The sequence below is a fragment of the Amblyomma maculatum genome, unplaced genomic scaffold, assembly GCF_055883805.1.
Source record: "Amblyomma maculatum isolate TAMU_Amacu unplaced genomic scaffold, ASM5588380v1 scaffold_15, whole genome shotgun sequence".
Lineage (NCBI taxonomy): Eukaryota > Metazoa > Arthropoda > Arachnida > Ixodida > Ixodidae > Amblyomma > Amblyomma maculatum.
The window spans coordinates 9,093,775-9,117,522 of record NW_028146740.1 but is presented as its reverse complement, the minus strand read 5'-3'; the positions used below and the strand labels follow the sequence as shown (position 1 = coordinate 9,117,522).

Here is a 23,748-nt window from a genome sequence, read left to right as displayed (position 1 = left end):
CTTGCAACAGCATCTGCTTTGTTTTCCTTATTCCAAGGTGACATGACCACGAGCTGCCATGGGAAAGTGGCAGCAAGTCTTCGCGGTACTTTTGGGGAACGACTAATTGGTCCCGCTCTACTCCGCGCTTATCCTTGAATAAGCGATACAGCACTCCCTTTCTCATCTCGAAAGAAATATTCTTTGCTGTCTTAGTGGCGTGGTGGCGCTCCCTTATCTCCTGTATCTTGGGATCATTGGCTTGCTCCATAGCTAAGTCCTCTCGGGTTCCACTTAAAAGTCTCGTGAGATTACTAGACACTGGCGGCAAGAGGTTACTCTCAAGAACGTCCTCATTCCGCGTCTCATCAAGCTCACTTTCAAGTGGACTTATCTGAGATGCCTCGCTCTCAAAGTTTTCTGACCCGCTATCTTCCGCATCGACCACTGTTTTAACTGCCGTTTCCTCCGCTTTGGATTTTTCTGGAATGAGCAGTGTAGCTAGTTCTCATGCCTTTGAACGTGTCTCCGAAAAGGATGCACCTCTTTCGCAGCAGCATGTCCGATTTGTTGGCAAGCAAATAAGGATAGCACTTTGGAAGCTTTCCTGAAACGGCAGCCTCGGTTGTTAACTCGCCGAAAGGGCCCTCGATGACCACGTTCGCGATTGGCAAGCACACACTCTGTTCCTCCACTACCTGGTGGATCCATGCACACTGTCCTGTATAGCCGGAAGGCGACACATACGCCGGATGGACAACATCCATTAGTGCGGCCGAATCGCGCAGTACCTTGCAAGGCTTCCCGTTGACTACTAGGTCATGCATGTAGGTTTCCAAAAGCCTCATGTTTTCATCGCAGTCACTGACATACGAGAAAGCAATATTTTCTTTCCGGCAGTTGACGGCAATGTGACCCTGCTCATTACACCTAAAGCATGTGAGCGGCTTCCTAGCCTCAAGCTTGTTCTTTGTGTTCTGCGCGTTGGTCACTTCCCCACTTTTCTCACTGCCGTCCTTTCTAGGGAGTTTGCCTGAAGAAGCCTTCCTTTCTTCGTTTGCAACTCTAGCAAAGTGCCTTTCCTGACGGTTTTTCACACTCAACTTGCGATTGCGGGGCCTATCCACTGCGGGGTTGCTGAATTGTCGGCGCGAAGAATACTCCACAATGAGTTCGGCAGCTTCAGTTGCCGACTTAATGTCGCCTCGGTCCTGTAAACAATTTCTTTCTTTATCTGGGAGGCAGTTATAAAACTGCTCCAAAAGAATTCGCTCGACTACAGCGTCCCTATCATTGTAGGAATAAGTGCTGTTTAGCCACTCGCCCAAATTGACTCTTACATTGTACAGGAATTCAGGGTAACTCTCGTCTCTGGACTTAGTAGCGTTCCGAAAACGTTGTCTGAACGCCTCGGCGCTAAGCCTATACTTTCTCAGAAGGCAAGCCTTGACCTTCTCGTAGTTGTCCGCGTCCTCCTTGCTTAGCCGCGCAACAACCTCCGCTGCCTCGCAGGGCAGAACCGTCAATAATCTCCGAGACCAAGTGTCTCGCTGGAAGGACAGTTTTTCGCAGGTTCGCTCAAAGTTAGCCAGATACAGACCGATATCCCCTGATATCACTTATGGCTGCATGTACTTTGACATCTTGAAATCTCTCTCCTTGTTGAGAAGAGGTACCGCTAGCTGGGGACAATTGCCCGACCTCTTGCTCAACTCTACTTCTAATTTCCGGAGCTCAATTTCTTGATCCAGTCTTTTTGCTTCTCTCTCAATTTCACGTTCACGCCTCTTTTCCTCTTTTTCTAGCTCTTTCTGCTGTCTGAGCTGCTCCTCCTTTTTTTGTCCGATGAGGTTCCATGCTTCACTGAGCTCCTCATCATCGATTCCCAAATCAGTGATTGCCTTTAAAATCAAGGGTTTTTGTGCCAAACCACTTGTGTCAATTCCCAATTCCTCACACAATAGCAACAGTTCCGGTTTCTGCAGCTTTTGTAGGTCCATGATCGCTCCGAGTGTCGGCTACTTCCAAAACAACTGTGCAAACTACCAAACTTAAAGGCGTTTCAGCACTCTTTACCAGTTCTAAAATCTAACCCTGTTCTAGAACCTGGTCCACATCAGAAGAAAAGCCAAGCACTCACCCACACATCCGATCGATGTTCCGAGCTGCTCTCTTGTTGGCTGATTGTTGCTCCTGCTTGTTGCTTGAGATGCCACCTCCGATCACCAGATGTTGTGGCTTGTAGCTTCAGATGCGGCCTCCGATCACCAGATGTTGTGGCTTGTAGATTCTGATCCACCTCCAATCACTGGATGTTGTGGCTTGTAGATTCAGATCCCAACGCTGGTCATCAGTTGTCGTGACGCTGGGACTAAGTCGACCCGGCCTTCACTTGGTAGCGTGCAGAGACTGCGGGTTGATGAAGGATTGAATCTTCAAAGTTGATAAAATATATACACGCAGGTGTAATGGCACTTTGAGAAAACTTATTTACATGAAAGAAAAAAAGGTATATCAGCAAAATGGCAAGCGTTAAGAGTTCATAGCGAGAAGCGTCTGGATGAGCCGTTTACCCAGGGCTCAGAGCCTCATTTCGTACTCTGCAACATGCTTGTGCAACGTCCTGCTATGTCCAGCCCCTCTCTGAAGATGCTGACCAACCAGTTCCAGGGCACGCCCCTCAGATATCGGCATCCAATCGAACACATCACTGCAGTGATGGTCTGATGCACTGACTGGTCCGGTATTGTTTCGTCGGGCGTGGTCACTTGTTGGCGGGTAGAGCTTGGGAACGGCGACGAGGTACATTTCTATTCTTCTGCAAAGATCCGATATGGTAGTTCCGGCAAGTGGCTTTGCTTCTCAGAAACCCAAGTGTGCGTGCGCGCCACGAATTGTCCGAGCATTGTCCCTTTCCGGCAATTGGAACTCTTTCCTGTATTCCCGGGAAATCCTCTATAGCCGTATTCGTCATGCTCCTTTCTTCTCCTGTCAGCGGACGTGTCATTCCGATCGTCTCCTTTGGACAATAGGCATTCCTCACTTGACAATAGCGCCTCTCGACGGGAAGGGTGAACAGTTGAACAAAAGCACTTCCGGCTATTTCCCACAGGGCGACATTTCTTTGTATTTTTCTTGACGTTCCCTTGACAAGGCCAATTTGACAGTTGCAGGGTCTCGACAAAGCAAAGCAGGCTCACACAATAAATTGATGGAAACAGGCTCACTTCGAGCCCTTGCACCAACAGCACGTATCAATATCATGCCCACAGGCGAACAATAGTGCGCGCAAGCGCGGACCATGCATGGTCATAACATTATTTAGAATTTTCTGTACTGTTTGTAGTTTGCATTGTAATATTTCTTATTTTTAGTATTATAACTTGTTCTCTGCATGCCGGTATATTCTTTTCTTATAACTGCCTAGTATGTTACCCGCGAATTTTATTCATTTTGTCATAAGAGGTCCCCCGGACAGCTTTTACTTCGGGACCTCCTTCTGTAATACTGATAACCATGTATACATGTATCTAACAATGAAAATAAAATGTGAAAATAAAAAAATGCGGGCAGTTGAAAAACTATGATAGGTACCTCATATTCTCTGAGCATAATACAAAAAGGCAAGAAATTACAACCGCGGCGTGAGAAAGAGGACGAAAACGGAGAGTACGCTGAAGCCTCGGTCTAAAAAATACATGCCTTTAAAACCACCGTTTCATTAGACAAATGTTTGGCATTGAGAGACTGCCATAGAGTTTAAAAAGCTCCTTTAATTGGATCGGTTGGCTGGGCAAAGAGAGGCACAGTATGTGCATAACCTTTCAGTGGACAACTACGCTCTAATCAACGCAATACAGCTGGATAAACGTATGTCGTCGCTTCGGGTCCCTTTTCCAACCTAGCCTTCAATTGGACTAGCACATCGAAGCCGAATGAGGGGCCAAAAGGAAAGAAACCACACTGAACTCTGCATAAAGAACGATCGAGTCGCAATCTTGATGCGAAATCAATCGCGTATTTTTTTCGTCATGTTTTTCTCGACTAGGTCGAAACGTTATGTTAACGACGAAGGTAATGTTCACAGGATCGGACAAGGACTGCCGTTTGCAATAGGTAGCGACGCACTGGAAACGACAGGGCAATACTTTTCTTTAGTACCGGAAAAGGCCCGATCGGGCATTACATAGGAGAGGGGGGGAACAGTAACAACAATACAACAAAAATGCGATAAGCACTTAAACCGTTAGCCAGAAACACAATGTTGTAAAGCTAGCGCTTCAATCACTCAAAATCTAATGACAGATGACACCAAACACTCAAGTTTTTTTCGGAGAGCAACGTGTCAACACGAATACAGAAAATGCTTGCGAGGATGAAGGTTACAGCTTAACGTGAATTTTTACAACGATTACAAACGTTTCGTAATCATTTGAAGATGCAATACTGCCAGGGAATGGATTATATTGATACGTGGAAAGGTTAGTCCAAGAAGCACAGCAGCTGATGGCACAGCACACAGAAACACAGGAGCGCCAACCTTCTCCTAGCACCAACCGTTGCTATCACTTTGTCTTCTGTCTCTGTTCGTGATCTTCATCTTGTGCCTTTTTCGATGGAATATATGCAACACTACCCCCGCCGCAAAAAGCACAGTCCCGGAGCGTACTATGTCGGGGAAGTACAGTTGGAGTAGTACGGCTTCATTTGGGCGACACGAACGATATCGGTACGTAGCAAAGCGGACTGTTGTGGCGGATTCACAGGGGTGATCTCGTACGTCACGGAAGTGACTGGCATAAAACATGGTAGGGGCCTGTGTAGCGCGGGAAGAGCTTCTCACACATCCCAACGCGACGAGCTGGAGTGCAGAGCAAGACGAGAGAGCCTGGAGAGTAGTGGACATCCCGATGACAAGTATTATGGCGTCTTTTTTGTGCGTTTTGAGAAGCCAGTCGGCGGCGAGCAAAAACACAGGCGGCGACAGCTCGGGAGAAGGCGTCACGAACGTAGGAACGGGCGTTAGCAGTGGAAGGCAGTACGCTGCCAAACGGAAGTGAAGGGTCGTGGCCGAATAGGAGATAGACCGGTGAGTAGCCTATTGTATCGTGACGGGACGAACTATACGCGAACGGTATGAATTGCAAATTAATATCCCAATCACGGTGGTCATCCGATACACACATTGACAGCATGTCCGTGAGCGTGCGGTTAAGGCTTTCGGTGAGGCGGTTCGTTTGTGGTTCGTAAGCGGTGGTGAAATAGTGCTTAATGGAGAAGCACTGGAGGACTTCGTCGTCTACTCGAGCAAGAAAGCAACGGCCACGGTCAGTGATCAGCTGGCGTGGCGCACCATGGAGCAGGAAGACATCGTGGGGAAGAAAAGTAGCCACGCCAGTTGCACAGCTGCCGGGTTTTGCTCATGTGACAACGTAGCGCGTAGTATATTTATTTATTTATTTCAGAAATACTGCCAGCCTTCAGAGAAGGCCTTAGGCAGGAGTAGGATTACATGCATTGTTAAGAATAAAATGCACAGCAGAAAAAAACCCACCTTAACAAGAGGAAAACCTAAGTTTGTGACAACTGCAAGCCATCTGTTCCCCGAAGACGACAGAGGAAAAGGCCCAAGCAGATAAAGGCCAACTCGGGAATACGGGTCTATTGGGATGTCGATCGGCTGCAGGGATTCAGCAGGCACAACCGAGGGCTTTTTCCGTCACTGAAATCGGTCGCAAAAAGCCATGTCACGACGAACAGAGCAGCAGAACCCTGGCCAAAAGAAGTGCCGGCGGACGCTGTCGTACGTACGAGATACACTAAGGTGGCCCGCAGTGGGCGCGTCATGCAGCTGCTAAAGAACGGTGGCACGCATGTGTTCGGGAACTACGAGCAGAATCTCGGCGCTATCTGGTCGCATATTCCGCCGATATAAGGTGCCGTTGTGGAGCACAAACAAAGCAAGGAGAGCGTCAGTGTGGTCAGTGCTAAGGCGGTTGCCGGTTTATAATGGTGCAAAGCTTGGGATCCAAGCGCTGATCATGGCGAATGTTTAAAAGTCCAGAGATGGACAACACACAGGTGTCATCGTCGCACTCGCTTTCAGGTGGCGGATCTACCGGGTTGAGGGACGGGCAATCGGCATCGGTGTGCAGCCGGCCGGACTTGTGAACTACAGAAAAAGTGTATTCCCTGAAGACGCAAGGCCCAACGCCCCAGGAGACCTGTAGGGTCCTTCAGCGTAGAAAGCCAACACAAGGCGTGAGTGGTAGTAGGTGATGACAGACAGCGGGCGGCCAAACAAATAAGGGTGAGACTTAGTAATGGCCCGCACGAGGGCTAAACACTCACGCTCTGTGATCATATAACTCCGCTCAGCCGTAGAAAGGAGGCGACTGGCACAAGCAATGACGCGAGTGCGACCCGCCTGCTGTTGGGCGAGAATGGAACCAATACCATGACCACTGGCGCGTACCTCCGTTAGGGCACGGGCGGGTTGGTGAGGGCTTCAATGAGCGCAGAAAAAGCTTAAGATTGTTCAGGGCCCCAGCAAAATGAAACTTTCTTCTGTAGAAGAATATTGAGCGGTAAAGTTGGAGACAAACCGCCGAAAATAGGAACAGAGTCTAAGAAAACTACGCAGGTCCCTGGTACAACGGCGTGTAGGAAATGCACTCAGAACACGAATTTTGTCGAAATTGGGTTGAATGCCACGGGAATCGACAAAGTGTCCGAGCATATTCAGTTCACGTCGGCCGAAGGCACACTTCTTCGAGTTCAGAAGACTCCAAGAATGGCATCAAGGCGATGAAGATGGCTCTCAAAGCTTGTAGGATATGCAATGACGTCATCGAGACAAGATCAGCATGTCGTCCACTTGCAGCCAAATAAAAGAGAGTCCATCATGCGCTCATGTTGCGGGCGCATTACACAAGCCAAAGGGCATAGCGTTCAATTGGTAGAGGCCATCAGGAGTGAAGACGGCGGTCTTCTCTCGGTCCCGTTCGTCGACTACGATCTGCCAATAACCGGAACGAAGATCTATCTAAGACAAATAGCTTGCACCGTGCAAGCAGCCGAGCGCATCATCTATCCCGGGCAGGAGGTAAACGTCCTTCTTTGAAACATTAATACGGTGTCGGTAATCAACGCAGAACCTCAAGGTATTGTCCTTTCTAACACGCACGACAGGTGACGCCAAGGGGCTGCTCGAAGGCTCTATAATATCTCTTGCCAACATCCTGTCTACTTCATCTTGTATGAGGCGACGTTCAGAAATGGTGACTCGGTAAGGTTTTCGGCGAATTGGGCTGGTGTCTCCGGTATCGATGCGAAGAGTAACTAGGGACGTTTGACCCAAAGAATGGTCACCAAAATCAAATATATCTCTCTACGAAGTCAGATGGCTCGTAAGTTCTTTGGCACGATCATGACGCAAGTCAGGAGCAACCATTTCTGATATGCGGGGCTCAAGAGGTGGGAATGGTGGAGGTCGTGGCGGTACTTCAGAATTAAGGTGAGGTAAAAGAGAACACACATTGAAGTCAGACAATGGGGTCAATTCTGCGAGAGAAATGCCCTCAGGAAGCACTTACACAAAAAAGCTGCATTTCAATACTGGAATATAAGTGTGGTTGTTCGCTACGGTGCACAATATTATAAAGCTATTCTATGCTGCAGTCACGTCGGTTACGGGCGAACAACGTAGTCGCCATCAGGAACGGGTGGAAAAGGCGACATGAGCACGTACACAGTAGCTTTTGGTGGCAGACGATTAAATGTAGCAGAGTAGAGACGGAGCGTTGAAGTTGGTGTAGCTTTTTCATCAGTACAATGCGGCAGATCTACATGAATAAATCCAGAAGAACCGTCAATGAGAGCGGAGTGTGCAGTTAAAAAGTCGAGGCCTAATATAGCGTCTTGAGGGCAACTGGTGAGGACGGTAATGTATCAGTCAGGACTAGTGGAAGCCAGAACAGAATGAACGTTTATTGATAGAAGGTGTTCGCTTTTATAGTGGCTGATCGATGCCGGCACGTGCTGGTATCACCGGCAGTGGTCAGTGCATGACGTTGCCGGTAGGCACTGCGCATGCGTATCTTGCACGATACATCTTCCCCTGTTTATTAGTTCTTTGAAAGGTTAGCGAGTTGTTATTTGGTTGAAGTTACCATCGTAGTGTAGCCAGGTTGGCTGGCGCCTGATTCTGGAGGACCGCCTTACTGTTGGCGTCGACTGCCCGTCCGTAGTTGGCGCCGCTACAAGTCTCGGGCTGGGCACGTGCTCGTCTACGGGCTCGCACTCACTGTCGGACTCTTCACTTTCGGCTATGCCGCTCTCGAAGGGTTCCAGCGTCGAGTTTAGGTGCCTTCTGTTGCGGCGAAGCAGCTTGTTATCTTCCGTAATGACCCGGTATGACCGCGGGGCAGCCGGTCCCACTACTCGCGCTTTGCGGGTCCACTGTTTGTCACGAATCCTAACCACCTCTCCTTTCTTGAGGCACGGTAGAGATTTAGCATTAGCATCCAGTGGCTTGCGCTTGAAGACAGTTGTCTTTGGCTGGCGGCTGAAGTCAGGGAGCAGCGTGCGCAGTCTTCTGCCTTGCAGGAGCTCACCCGGTGAACGACCGTCCTCCAATGGAGTCGACCGGTAGGACAGCAGTCCCAACCAGAAGTCCTGACGTGTCTCCTGCGTCTTTTTCATGATTCTTTTCACAATTTGAACGCCTTTTTCGGCAAGTCCATTAGATTGTGGAAATCCAGGGCTCGAAGTCACGTGCTGGAACTCGTACCTGGATGCAAAAACAGCAAATTCGTGGGAGGAGAATTGGGGACCGTTGTCACTGCAAACTTCTACTGGTATCCCGTAGCGGGCAAAGATGGCGCTTAATTTGTCAATAACAGTGCGAGCTGTGGTGTCGCTGAGTTGTTCAACTTCCGGGAAGTTGGAGAGGGCATCGTACACGCACAGGTAAGAACTACAGCCGTGCTGGAAGATGTCCACGCCGACTCTGTACCAAGGGTAATGAGGTGTTGGCCGCATCAAAAAAGGCTCGCGTTGTCGTTGGTACGCGTATTTCTGGCAGACAGTACAACCGTTTAACATCCTCTCGATATCGGAGCAGAGTCCGGGCCAGAACATTAGCTGTCGAGCTCTTGCTTTACATTTATTCAAGCCCAAATGACCCTCATGTAGACGTCGAAGCATTTCTGCCCTCATAGACTTTGGAATGACTACTTTCGTCCCTTTTAACACGATTCCTTCTATGAAGGACAACTCTGCAGCGAATGGCTTCAGGCTGCCGAACAGATCACTGTTGTCTCTAATGTAACCTATAACAGACTGTAGATCAGGATCCTTTGCAGTAGCCTCCACAAGTCTAGTCATTGTTCTGCTGCTCACCAGATCCGTGACCACTCCAACGGCATGAACCTCTACGTCGTCTGGGAAGCCGGTGGTGTCCGCTGATTCCTTGGGCGATGACCTCGACAGCATGTCGGCCAGCAGCAACTGTTTCCCTGGTACAAAATGAAGGGAATAATCGTACTTCATCAAGCGTAAAAAAAAACGTTGAAGCCTTGGCGGCATATCGCCAATATCTTTCGATGCAATTGCTAGGAGTGGGTGGTGATCCGTTTCAATGACAATTTTTCTTCCATAAACAAAGTGGTGAAATTTTTCGCAGCCAAAGGTAATTCCCAGTGCTTCTTTCTCAATTTGCGAGTACCTTTGTTCCGTTTCAGTCATGACACGCGATGCGTAGGCGACAGGTCGCCAGCTATCCCCGTGACGTTGCAAAAGCCCAGCTCCTAGACCGTTTTTTGATGCGTCCGAGCTGACCTTTGTTTCCTTAGCTGGATCAAAAATTGCCAGCACAGGTGTACTGCTTAAAACAGAGCAAAGAGCAGCCCATTCAGCGGCGTGTTTCTCTGTCCACTGAAAGATTGTGTCCTTTTTGATAAGATCTCGCAACAGCTTGGTCTTATCAGCCATACGCGGAATATACTTCCCAAAGTAGTTGGCCACCCCCAGCATTCGCTGAACAGCCGTCTTATCAGCCGGGGTTGTCATTTCGGCAAATGATGCTGTAAACGTAGGATTAGGCTTTATCCCGTCTTGGCTGATAATGTCGCCCAAGAATTCAACCTCTGTGCAAGCGAACTTGCATTTGTTGGCATTGAACGTTAAGCCAGCGTGCTTTGCAAGTTCCAATACCCCACGGAGGCGCTCATCGTGTTCTTCACGTGTCGCACCCCATACCAGAATGTCATCGACATACACGCGCACGCCTGGGGCTCGGTCAAATACCTCGCTCAATGTTTTTTGGAACACCTCTGGTGCTGAAGCAATCCCGAACGGCAGTCTCAAGAAGCGGTAACGCCCGAACGGTGTAGCGAATGTGCAAATTGTTGATGTGTCCTTATCCAATGGAATCTGATGAAACCCAGAATTTGCATCGAGACGAGAGAAGTATTTAGCGCCAGCGAGCTCCGCCTCAATATCATCCCGCTTTGGCATCTGGTAGTGTTCCCGCTTCAGGTACTGGTTAATGTTTCTAGGATCCATGCAGACCCTCAGTTTGCCATCTTTCTTCCTAACAATAACTAGTGGGCTCACCCAGTCTGTTGGCTCGTTGACCCTTTGAATGATGTGGGCCTTTTCCATGCGTTGCAGCTCCTCCCGCAGTGGTTCTTGCAATGCCAACGGAACACGTCGCGCTGGCTGTATCACTGGTATGGCATCTTCGCGCAGAACCATCCGGTATGGACGGGCAACACAGCCGGTACCTTGAAAGAGCTGCGGGAATTCTTGCAGTACTTTTTCAGAACACTCCGTGTCCACGGCTTCCACCGAACGCACCACCAGTCCCAGCGACTCAGTTGCGTGTAGTCCAAGTATTGACTGCTTGCTTTTCTTCACGATAAAGAAAGTGAAAGTTCCGGACTTGTCGTTCATCACCACTGGTAAGGTCGCCGTGCCGAAGTGTTTAATCTCGTCCCCGCTGTAGGACCGAAGAATGGAGCTGCTTGGCTGCAGGACTGTCTCTGCTTTGCATTTACGAAAGACCGAATAGGGCAGCAAGTTTGCCTGAGACCCAGTGTCTACTTTGAAAAGAACATTTTGATTGGCTACTTTAGCTGCAACCATCCAATCAGGTGTTCTTTCGACAGTGCAGACCCTGACATTGAGGATTTCCAAGCTTTCCTCGTGAACTACTGCACCGACTGCAGGCTCTTTCTGGCAGCAGACAGCGAAATGATTGGCCCCTTTGCACGCAAAACATGTCTTCCCGAACGCTGGACACTTTTTTCGCTCGTGTGTTCGATTGCACTTGCCACAACGGAAACGCTGACGTTGTTTCACTGAAGCCACTTGCCTTTCTAACTGGCCCCAGGCCTCATTTTGCTGCGATGACACTTCCGCAGCTTTGCAGATCTGTTCCGCCTTAAACAGCGTAAGGTCTTTCACTTTAAGCATCCTCTCCCGGACCTTCGGACTACTTGTGCCGAATACTATTTGATCCCGTATCATTGAGTCACTCAATGCTGCAAAATTGCAACTCTGGGCTAGCTTCCGCAGGTCACGAAAAAAATGTTCAAAGGTTTCACCTTCCGCCTGGATTCTTGAACGAAACGTGTATCTCTCGTACACTTCATTCTGCTGCTCTTGACAGTAAACTTCAAACTTCTTCACGACCGTTGCATAGTCGTCCTTGCTTTCCTCCTCCGAAAAGGTAAAGTTATTAAATACCTCAAGGGCCTCGTCCCCAGCAACACTCAGCAGCAGAGCCGTCTTAGCCGCTTCCGTCCTTGGTTCTTTGGTGGACACTGTAGCCTGCAGGAAGAGCTCGAACTTCTGTCTAAACAACGCCCACTTCTTTGCGATGTTCCCAGACAGAAGTAGTTGGTCAGGCGGCTTGAGTAGCTCCATTATCTGGCGGCTAGCACGGACGTTCCCTGCTTCCTTCAAGACACTGTTCGAAAGGCCAACAGCCGGCCCACTTCTGACACCATGTATCAGTCAGGACTCGTGGAAGCCAGAACAGAATGAACGTTTATTGATAGAAGGTGTTCGCTTTTATAGTGGCTGATCGATGCCGGCACGTGCTGGTATCACCGGCAGTGGTCAGTGCATGACGTTGCCGGTAGGCACTGCGCATGCGTATCTTGCACGATACAGGTAAATAACAGAGGGATGTGGCGGTCGGAAATGCTAATTCTCGCAGTACACACACCAATCACTGAAGCTGTGCTGCCATTAGCAACACGAACGGTGGATGAGGTAGCGGGTGTGAGGACTTTCTTGAGGCGTGGGCGTAGCGAGGAGCTGAGAACTGAAATGTGGGCGCCGGTGTCTATAAGGGTAGAAACTGGGACTCCGTCAACAAATATATCAACAAGATTACATCTGGGTGAGCAGGTCAGTACCGAGTTCTAAGTCCGGGTCGATAATGCAGCGTCACTCCCGGGTGCTGCACCGACTAGTTTCCCAAGTATGTACCTGCGTATGATGGGGAGGAGCTGCGACGAGGTACCGGTGAATGGGAGTGACAAGGCCGTGGGCATGGAGATCGGCTGGAAAGACGGACACTTGAGACAGCTTCGGTGCGAGGTTCGTCCGGGTGTTGAGGGAAGTGTCCAGGTCCATCATATGCGGGGCGGAGCTCTTCAGGTTGGGCAGGGAAGCTTCGAGGTCCAGAGTAGTACCGACAGTGTAATAAGAACGAGGGGTGGGGAAGGTACGACTGCGGCATTAACGTGATATGTAACCGGCTCGACAGCAAATAAAACAAATTGGCCTGTCGTCTGAGGTGCGCCAGTCTGCAGGATTGCCACTAAGGTAGCGACGTGGGGAGCTCGGCTAGTGGTTTCAGCAGCCACTGCAGGAACATGATGCGATGCTGAGGAGGGCGGCACGAGGCTTGACGAGAGACCGACGTTGTGAAGTTCCTGGCGGAAAACTGCCTGTATCAGGGCCACTGTTTCGGGCAGTCGAGATGGGAGTGGTGCAGAAGCTCAGGCCTCGAGTTCTCGCCTGACGATCAGATCCATGGTCGTAGAATGAGAAGGCTGTTGCAGAGGGGCCAAATCATCGCAGGATGATATAGCCGCCGTGTTCGGAAGGCGCTCAAAGCGATGTACCAGACGTCGTTGTTTAGCCTGCTCCAATGTTCGGCAGACTTGAGGTATCGAGTCGACGGTAGAGCAATCGATACAGAAGAGGATGTTGAAAGCGTCATCCGTGATACCCTTGAGGATATACCCTACCTTTTCAGTTTCTGGCATGAAGCTGTTAACCTTGCGACACAAGGCGAAGACGTAATGAATGTAGGCAAGGTAGGACTCCGTGACTCCGTGGGGGATTGGGCGCGAGACAAAAGTTCTGTTTTTGTTACGAGAACCCGTACAGTGGGCTTCCCGAACAAGTCCTGCAGCTTCTGCTGGCAGATTTTCTAGGTCACCAGCTCTTGTTCGTTATTTTGAAACCACGTGGGAGCTGTTCCCGCCAAATAGAAAATTAGGTTTGCAGCATAATGGTCGCGTTCCAGTGGCTGTCCCTGCTGCAGCACTCGTACTCATCCAGCCAATCGTCAACGTCTGGCTTGTCTTCACCATTAATGATGGAAGAGTGGCGGAGTTTGGTGAGGACGAGTGGCTGAGTGGATGTTGCGGCGGTGGTAGAGGTCATAGTGGCCGTTGTTGACGTGATCCCAGGTAGGTGGCGGCCACTGCGTAAATCCTGCTTTTGGCTGCTTGAATGGACTTATATGTGCACACGAGGATCTTTAGTCACCTCCACCAAGATGATACGGGGCAAGTCCAAGAAGCACAGCTGCTGATGACACAGCACATAGAAACATAGCAGCGTCAACTTTCTAGCACCAACCGTTGCTATAACTTCTCCTTTCTCTTTTAGTGATCTTCATCTTCTGCCTTCTGCGATGGCATATATGTAACAGTATTAACAGATGACAATGAGGAGACACGAATGAAAGAAACAAAAATAGTTATGCAAAGATTGGTTCCACATTCAGCTGGGGATCAATGAGTAGGACCTATGTCGTCCATGTAGTACAACTATGTTTTCCACTTAAGTCCTCTAAGAACAGTGTCAATCATGCGCTCAAACGCAGCGGTGGCATTACAAAGTCCTAAAGGCATGACATTGAATTCGGAAAGCCCGTCGGGAGTAGCGAATGGTGTTTTTTCTTTGTCGGCTTCGTGCATCGGAATCTGCCAGTAACCGGAACGCAAATCCAAAGTGCAGAAATATTTGGCGCCCTGAAGACAGCCGAGGGAGTCGTCAATTCGTGGCATGGGGTAAACATCTTTGCGAGTGACTTTGTTAAGTGCGCGGTAATCAACGCAAAAACACACGGACCCATCCGTTTTTTTGACCAAGACGGCCGGAGATGACCAGGGGCTAGCTGAGGGCCGAATAATGTCTCGTCGGAGCATATTGTTACGAGGCACGTCGAGATATTAGGAGGCGATGGTACGTCGTAGCCGCAACAGTTCACAGTCAGGGACACACTCACAGGAGAACCAGACGTATCTGCAGCGTCGTCTTTTTCTACCAGCCCAGCACTTCGTCATCGTCTCTTTCACTGCGTACCGTAACAATACCCCCCCGCGGAAGAAGCACAGTCCCGGTGCGTAGACTACACAGGTGAGCGCGAGATATAAGGTTTGAGACGGGCGACATGCACGACTTCTGAATGATGGTTTGCCGGAGAGTGGCGGTTCACAGGGATAATCTCGTACGTCACGTCGGTAAGTTGCCGCAAGACCTGGTAAGGGCCCACGTAGCGGCACAGAAGTTTCTCGCACATGCCTACACGTCGAGCAGGGAGCCAGAGGAGTACGAGGGAGCCAGGAGGGTAGTAGGCGTCTCGGTGCTGGAGATCGTAACGGTGCTTTTGAGAACGCTGGGACGCCCGAAGCCGGTCTCGAGCAATATGACGGGCGGCATCAGCGCGGGCGATGGCATCAGCAGCGTAACTGCAGGAGGAATCGTCAAGAGGCAGTAAGGTGTCGAAGGGAAGTAGAGGGTCGCGGCCGAAGAGTAGATAAAAGGGAGAGTATCCGGCGGTATCATGTCGTGAGGAGTTATAAGCGAATGTTATGAAAGGTAAAGAGATGTCCCAGTCACGGTGATGGTCAGAAACATACATTGACATCATATCGGTCAGGGTACGATTAAGGCGCTCATTAAGACCGTTCGTTTGTGGATGATAGGCCGTTGTGAAGTTGTGGCGCGTAGCGCATGAGCGCAGAAGGTCATTAACAACTTTAGAAAGGAAGCAGCGACCGCGATCGGTGAGCAGTTGACGAGGAGCCCCATGAAGCAAGATGACGTCATGCAAAAGAAAGTCTACAACGTCGGAGGCACAGCTGGTGGGGATAGCTCTGGTTATGGCATACCGGGTGGCGTAATCGGTCGCTACGGCAATCCATTTGTTCCCTGAAGTCGATGTGGGGAATGGCCCGAGCAGGTCGAGACCAACTCGAGAAAAGGGCTCAGTTGGAACTGCGAGTGGTTGCAGGGCCCACTAGGGTGAACAGACGGGGTCTTCCTGCGCTGGCACAACTCACAGGCGGCGACGTAGCGACGAACAGAGCGGTAGAGGCCAGGCCAGTAGAATCGCCGTCGAACGTTGTCGTATGTGCGGGACACTCCTAGGTGCCCTGCTGTAGGAGCATCATGAAGGTGCGCAAGAACAGCAGAGCGTAGATGTGTCGGGACAACAAGCAAAAGGTCTACACCATCTGGGCGCATATTGCGTCGGTATAATGTGTTAGTAAGCAGCACAAACATACTGATGGGCGGATCGGTGCTGTCGTTGCGCAGGTGATCAATAATGGGGCGCAGGGAAGGATCACGACTCTGTTCGACGCCGAGGTGGAGAAAGTTCGAAATGGACAAAACGAAGTCGTCAGCAGTATTGTCAGGAAGTTCAGGAGGGTCGACGGGGTAGCGAGACAAGCAGTCGGCGTCTTGATGTAGGCGGCCTGACTTGTACACAACAGTAAACGTGTATTCTTGTAATCGCAAGGCCCAGCGACCTAAGCGGCCAGTAGGGTCCTTAAGTGATGACAACCAACACAAGGCATGATGGTCCGTCACTACGCTGAAGGGCCGCCCAAACAAATAAGGGCGGAATTTGGTCAACGCCCAAACAAGTGCAAGGCATTCGCGCTCCGTAATGGAATAATTGCGCTCGGACTGAGATAGAAGGCGGCTGGCATAGGCAATCACACGAGAGTGGCCGTGCTGGTACTGGGCAAGGATGGCGCCAATACCATGTCCGCTAGCGTCGGTGCGCAGTTCTGTAGGAGCAGACGGGTCGAAGTGCGCCAGTACAGGAGGAGCGGTGAGCGCGGAAATGAGCGTTGTGAAGGCCTGAGCTTGTTCATGGCTCCACGAGAAATTCACTTTTTTCTGCGAAAGGGAGGTAAGGGGACGTGCTAGGTTAGCGAAGTTCCGAATGAAGCGACGGAAGTAGGAGCAGAGCCCGAGAAAACTTCGCACATCACTTGTATTACGTGGTGTAGGGAACTCGCGGACTGCACGAACTTTATCAGGGTCGGGCTGCACACCATTTTCGTCAACCAAATGTCCCAGGATTTTGATCTGGCGGCGGCCGAAGCTGCATTTTTTGCGTTCAGTTGAAGACCGGCGCGGCGAAAGACTGCCAGTATCGTAGAAAGCCGTTCAAGGTGACTCGTGAACGTGGGAGAGAAAACGACAACGTCATCTAAGTAGCATAAGCACGTTGTCCACTTGAAGCCACGGAGAAGCGAGTCCATCATGCGCTCGAAGGTCGCAGGAGCGTTACAGAGGCCAAATGGCATGACCTTGAATTGGTATAGTCCGTCAGGGGTAACAAATGCGGTTTTCTCTCGATCCCGTTCGTCGACAGCTATTTGCCAGTAGCCGGAACGCATGTCGATCGAGGAAAAATAGCTGGCACCATGCAAGCAGTCGAGGGCGTCGTCAATTCTCGGGAGCGGATAAACGTCTTTTTTAGTGATCTGATTGAGGTGGCGGTAATCAACACAGAATCTCCAAGTTTGATCTTTCTTTTTGACTAAAACGACAGGAGACGCCCAGGGACTGCAGGAAGGCTCAATAATATTATTTGTCAACATCTTGTCGACCTCCTTCTGTATCACGTGGCGCTCAGCAAGAGAGACTCGATAAGGCCTTCTGTGAATAGGGCTGGCATCACCAGTATTGATGCGATGGGTAACGACAGATGTCTTGGCCAAAGGTCGGTCGGCAAAATCAAAAATGTCCTTGCACGAAAGCAAAAGGTCGGAGAGAGCACCGGCTTGCTGAGGTGTCAAATCCGGTGCTATCATGGGAGTAAAAAGGGTCGAACGAGAAGCTGATACGGGGGGTTCAGACAGAGGCGCAGGCTTGAGGGCAGAAACTTCGCAGTCAGCCAACGGAAACAAGTCAGCGAGTGCAATGCCATGGGGCAAAACTTGGACAGAGCGGCTAAAGTTAAGGACGGGAAGATAGGTTCTGTTATCCGTGACGGTCAGGACAGTGTGAGGGAGTATGACGTTACGGTGGAGAACAACATCGGTGATTGGACAAGTGACGTATGTACCATCAGGAATAGCAGGAAACGGGGCCAAAGGAACATACATGGCAGCTTCGGGCGGTAGGCGAACAAACTCGACGGAGCAGAGGCGTGGCTTGATATCTGTGCGGTCGGAGCAGAAAGGCAGGTCTAAGCGAAGGAGGCCACTTGAACAATCAATCAGGGCAGAGTGCGCCGTTAAAAAGTCGATGCCGAGGATCACATCGTGGGGGCAGCGGTCGATTACAGTGAAGAGCACAGGGGTAGTTCGACCACAAATGCTCACGCGCGCAGTGCAAAGTCCCACGACGGTAGCGACGCCTCCGTCGGCGACACGAACGGCTGATGAAGAGGCGGGTGTGACAACTTTTTTGAGTCGGCGGCGAAACGAAGAGCTGAGGACGGAAATTTGGGCACCAGTGTCAATGAGGGCGGTAACAGGCACACCATCTACACAGATATCTAGAAGATTGCGGCGATGAGCGAGGGTCAGCAGAGGATTTTCGGGCCGGTCGTCAATGCAGCTTCACCTCCGGGAGCTGCATTGATCAGTTTAACGGGAACGGGCCAGAGAAGTGAGGATGAGGGGACGAGGAACGGTGAGGTAGGGGCGAGCGGGAACGGCGGGTCTGGGGAGACGGCGATCGGCTGGACATGCGCGGGGATGGCGGGTTAAAGTCACGAGAGGGCATATCACGGAGAGAGGTTGGGTGTGGTCCGTAGGCGGTGCTGCGATCCTGATAGTAGCGAGGTCGAGGTGGCGGAACCCAACGGCTGCGGCAATGGCGAGAAATGTGGCCGGCACGTGAGCAGTTGAAACAGATGGGTCGGTTGTCGAAGGTCCGCCATTCTTCTGTGTTGCGGTAGCGTCGGGTAGATTCGGGGTATCGCGTCGGGAAGCGCGCAGTCGGAGCCGCAGCAGCTACCACCGGAACGGTGGGCTGGACAGATGGCTATGCGGACGGCTGACCAGAGCTGAGGCTTACGCTCGCATTAAGGCCCACGTTCGCGAATTCTTGCCGAACGACAGCTTGGATCAGTGCTATAGTAGCATCCGCCGGCTGAGGTGTGAATGCGACAGGGGCCATTGCCTCCAGTTCTCTGCGAACGATCCTGGTCAAGTTTGGCTCATGGGACGGCTGCTGCAGTGTTGGCAGGTCTTCGCACGAAGACGTAGCAACTGTGTTTGGCAAGCGGTCGAAGCGGGGAGCAATACGACGATGTTTAGCTTGCTCAAACCGCCGGAATACCTCAAGGACGGAGTCGACCGTCGTACAATCTTTGCAAAATAGAAGGTTAAAAGCGTCGTCAGCAATGCCCTTTAAGATGTGGCCCACCTTGTCACACTCGGGCATGGCGCTGTTCACTTTGCGGCATAGAGCTAGTACGTCTTGTATGTACGACAGATATGATTCGGTCGACGACTGTGCTCGCGATGCCAGGTCCTTTTTAGCGCCGAGCTTGCGTCCGATTGGCTTGCCAAAGAGATCCCGAAGCTTCTCTTTGCACATGTCCCAGGATGTTAGATCTTCTTCGTGCGTCTCGAACCAGACGCGCGCCGTACCAGCCAGGTAGAAAATGACATTTGCAAGCATCAACGTTGCGTCCCATCGGTTGTGCTTACTGACTCGCTCGTACATAGCGAGCCAGTCTTCGACGTCGATGTCATCGGTGCCGCAAAAGGTTCCCGGATCACGAGGCTGCGCAACGACGACAGTGGGCGCTGGTTGTGCCGCTGTAGAGGTAGCTGCGTCGGACTGCATAGTGCTAGCACCAAGTTGGCGGCCACTACGGAGATCCAGCTTGCGGTATTGGTGTCTAACCCAGCACCTCCACCAAGATGTTACGAGGCACGTCGAGATATTAGGAGGCGATGGTACGTCGTAGCCGCAACAGTTCACAGTCAGGGACACACTCACAGGAGAACCAGACGTAGCTGCAGCGTCGTCTTTTTCTACCAGCCCAGCACTTCGTCATCGTCTGTTTCACTGCGTACCGTAACAATATCATTCACATTATCTTCTATAATTTTACGTTCTGATAAGGAAACACGGTAAGGGCGGCGGCTAACAATAGAAGTACCTTGTGTACTTCGGTGCTGTGCTGTGCTGTGCAGAAGAATTTCGGCCCAAGGTCGGAGAAGTGACATCAAAGGAGGCTTGGTGTTTTTGAAGTAATTCCTGCAAAGCTTGGCGGTGAGTCGCAGGAAGGTCAGGATTGATGGTGCCAAAGAGAACACAGAGAGAGGCATCGGAAGAAGCTGCTGGTGAGGAAGAGGGGGCTGTAAGGGTGGTGAGGAACACCGGGTGAATGTCCAGGGCACAAGGAAAACATGTCCCTTTAGTCAGCACAATGGTCTCTGGGAAAGTGTTCGAAGCAGCGACAAGTGCTGTGTCATGCTCAAACCGAACAAGATTTGGTGGTAACGCGATTTCACGGGTTAGATGACGATCAGAAGGCACGATTAGCATATTTACGTTATCAATGTCAGTAGAAGTAAGCGCGAAAAGTTGTTCGCAACGAGGGGGCAACACTGATTAGTCAGTAGCGGCAAGCAGGCGATGACGGGGCTCGGGAGGTTCAGAAGACAGATCACTCTCGTTTATGTAAATGACCCTGTCACGACACGAAATGCTGGCTGATGCGGCAGACAGTAAATTCCAGCCTAAAATAATTGGGTGAGCGCACGGTGACATTACGGCAAATTGTACATGGTGGCGGACACCGTCAAGAAAAACTCGCACAGTACACTTAGCAAAAGGCCAAATTATTTCACCATTAGCTCCACGGAGTTAGGTCCATCGTAAGGCGTTTTCACTTTTCGCAAGCTGGATCACAAGTCAGTGTGTATCACAGAAACAGCGGCGCCCGTGTCAACCAAACCTCAACAGATAAACCTTCAATCCAAACTAAAATAATATTCGAGAGACGTTCCGGAGGATTTTTGGGACGGCCGAAGAGTGCAGTTTTCCTTCCTAAACCTGCAGTGGTCAGTTTTCCGATAGGAGGGGGGTCGTTGGAGGGGGGGGGGTTGTAGTATGTTGGCTCCGCGGCAGGTGGTGCCAATGCGGCGACATGAGCAGTGGTAGGCGCCGGTGGCGTAGGCGCTCCAACAGCAGGCGGCAAGGACGTGACCTGGGCGTACGTTGGCACATGACAGATGGTATGAGCGGCCGGTGTTGGGGGGGGGGGACAGGTCATTGAGATTAGCTCTTCTTTGACAATGCTACGCAGGCCGGCACTTGAAGGGTGTGGCTTAGGTGCAGGGCGGCACAAATCACCTTGAGCCGATAGCTCTTCATGAAATTATCCGCGAATAAGCGCACGGAGGTCAGCGTCGGCAGTGAAACCAAAGGAAGTAGGATCAGGCTGCAGGCGTATTGACTGTAGTTCGTCAAGGCGTTGACAAGTCGATATGATGGCGTCGATAGTGGTAGGGTTCTGCACGGCCAAGGCGTTAAAGGCGAGTGGCCCAATGCCTTTAAGGACCTGCCGAACTCGCTCGGCCTTTGGCATGGTGTCATTTATGCGCCGGCAAAGTGCAAGAACATCTTCTATATAAGAGGTATAGGTCTCATTGGACCGCTGAAGTCGGGCTTCTAGCTTCTTCTTGGCGGGCTGCGTGCGAACAGTAGGAGCGAAGAAAATCTGATTTAAATTTTATTTAAAGGTATCCCAGTCCGGAATCGTCGATTTATGATTTAGGAACCACGTTTTGGCCCCATCCGTCAAATAAAAGGACACATTAATTAGTTTAAGAGAATAGTCCTACCGGTTGAAAGCACTGACCCGGTCGTAGCTGTCGAGCCAGTCATCAGCGTCGTCGCCGCGGAGACCGGCGAACATCTGCGGGTCGCGCTGAGGGCTACTGACAGTCCAAGTGGCAAGGGGAGCTGGGGTCGAGTTGGTAGAAGCCAGAACAGCGGAGTGGCCCTCTTGGGTCGTGACGATGGTTGTCGGAGTCAAATGGCGGCCAGAACGGAGCTCCAGGTGGAGGCAGGTGACGAAGCAGCGGGGAAATCAAGGCGCGCCTCCACCATGTGTAAGGTAACGCTAAGGTCGGACTTGGGGAATCAGGTTTTATTGGAGACCTGAAGCCTTGGTCGCACACTGCAGCCAACCAGACTTCGCGATGACGATGGGTATTTACAAGAGAGAGCAGGATGAAGACGAAGTAGCACATTCAGCCATGTGGAAGATGAAGCGCCACACAGTGCTCACAATATATATATATATATATATATATATATATATATATATATATATGCACAGTAAATGCTAGTTGCAATCTAGCGGGTGTCCCTTGTGTATCCTGTTCTTTGTGTCCGTGTTTCCAACAAAATCATTCCAACAAGAAATTAACAACTAGCCCAACTTGAAGTATTACCAATAACTTTCCCAAATCCCCAGCTTATCACAATGGTTTATTAATTAAAGTTTTACTGTAGACTTTTACACATGAATTTCCCAGACGTCCTAGATATCTTAAGGCAATGGCACCCGCAGGTCTATGCCTTGTAGAAACAAAGTTTGAGCAAGATGACAGAAATGTCCTAAAATATTACATTTTTCGAAAATATCGAGCACTGGCTGGCAGACTGTCAGGAGGCGTCACAACAGTAACATGCAGTGATGTCCCTGCAAAGGAAGTTCCAATAAAAAAAAGCATAAGCGGTAATACAGTAATAATAGCTCCGTGTACATAACACCTCACCTCGCAGGTACCATCCACGAGTTAGAAGACCTTAATGAACAGCTGCCAGAGGCATATGTGATAGTTGAGAATTGTAACGCTCAATTTTCCTTTTAGGGAAGTAAACGTACAGATTCAGGGGGGTAAGTTTGAAAATATATTAGGCTGTAAAATAAAACTTGTCTTACATTGCTGTCGTAGCTCAGGAAAATTCAGCCGTATTGACACAGATTTTGCATTGCAATCTCTCTTTGTTGATTTTTAATTGAGACATTTTAGATGACCCCAGGGGAGTGATCATTGACGCACAGTTTTAACGTTATCGTCCTCTACACCCGTCATCCCTACAAGACCAGAGCGCCGAAAAATTCACATTGCCGATGGGCCATCTTTAGTGAAAATGCCAATTTACAGGAAAAGTATTCTGAAGACTTCACCACACAGGTGTTTATTGAGAAGTTCAGAGCATGCATAATATATTATCTGCAGCAACTGCATCCATCCCACAAACTTCAGAACACTGACACAGAGAGTCTGGTCGACAAAAGAATGTAAATTGGTCAAAAAGCAGCAAACCAAAGCGTGGAGAACCTTCCGCAGGTTCCCCACAACAGACAACCTACTGAACGATACAATGTACATAAGATGGCACGCAGAGAAATACGTATCCTCTCACAGTTCCATAACATCAAAGAAAATGCGGGAAGAGGTTGGTAATATCCTCATCATCATCATCATTCTCAGCCAGACTATACTCAGTGTAGGGCGAAGGCCTCGCCCATATTCCTCCAATTAACCCGGTCCTGTGCGAGCTGCCTCCACTTGACCCCTGCGAACCTCTTGACCTCATCCGCCCACCTAATTTTCTGCCGCCCCTTGCTCCGCTTTCCTTCCCTTGGAATCCAGTTTGTTGCCCTAAGCGACCATCATTTATCCTTTCTTCGCGCTGCATGTCCTGCCCATGCCCATTTCTTCTTGATTTCCACTAGAATGTCAGTAACTTGAGTTATTTCTCTGACCCACTCTGCACGTTTCCTATCTCTTAACGTTATCCCTACCATTTTTCTTTCCATAGTCCTTTGCGTTGTACTCAACTTAAGTAGAACCCTCTTTGTTAGCTTCCACGATTCATCCCCATAGGTAAGTACAGGTAAGGTGCAACTGTTGTATACTTTCCTCTTGAGTGATACCGGTGAGCTGCTAGTCATAATCTGGGAGTGCTTGCCAAATGCGCTCTATCCCAGTGTTATTCTGCTTGTTATTTCCCTTTCATGGTCCGGGTCAGCGGTTACTACCTGTCCTAAATGTATATATTCGCCTAATACTTCCAGTGCTTCGCTGGCTAATGTAAACTCCTGTTCCTGCCCTAGGCTATTGAACATTACCTTAGTCTTCGGCATATTGATTTTCAAGCCTAATTTTTACTCTTCCTGTCTAGGTCATCAATCATTCTTTGCAATTTATCTCCTGAGTCACATAGCAA

At 50.2% G+C, this 23,748-nt stretch overlaps 1 pseudogene; it reads left to right on the top strand.

Moving 5' to 3' along the window:
- LOC146172009 (transient receptor potential cation channel subfamily M member-like 2) overlaps positions 1-23,748 on the top strand; it is a 765,506-nt pseudogene that overhangs the window by 73,444 nt on the left and 668,314 nt on the right.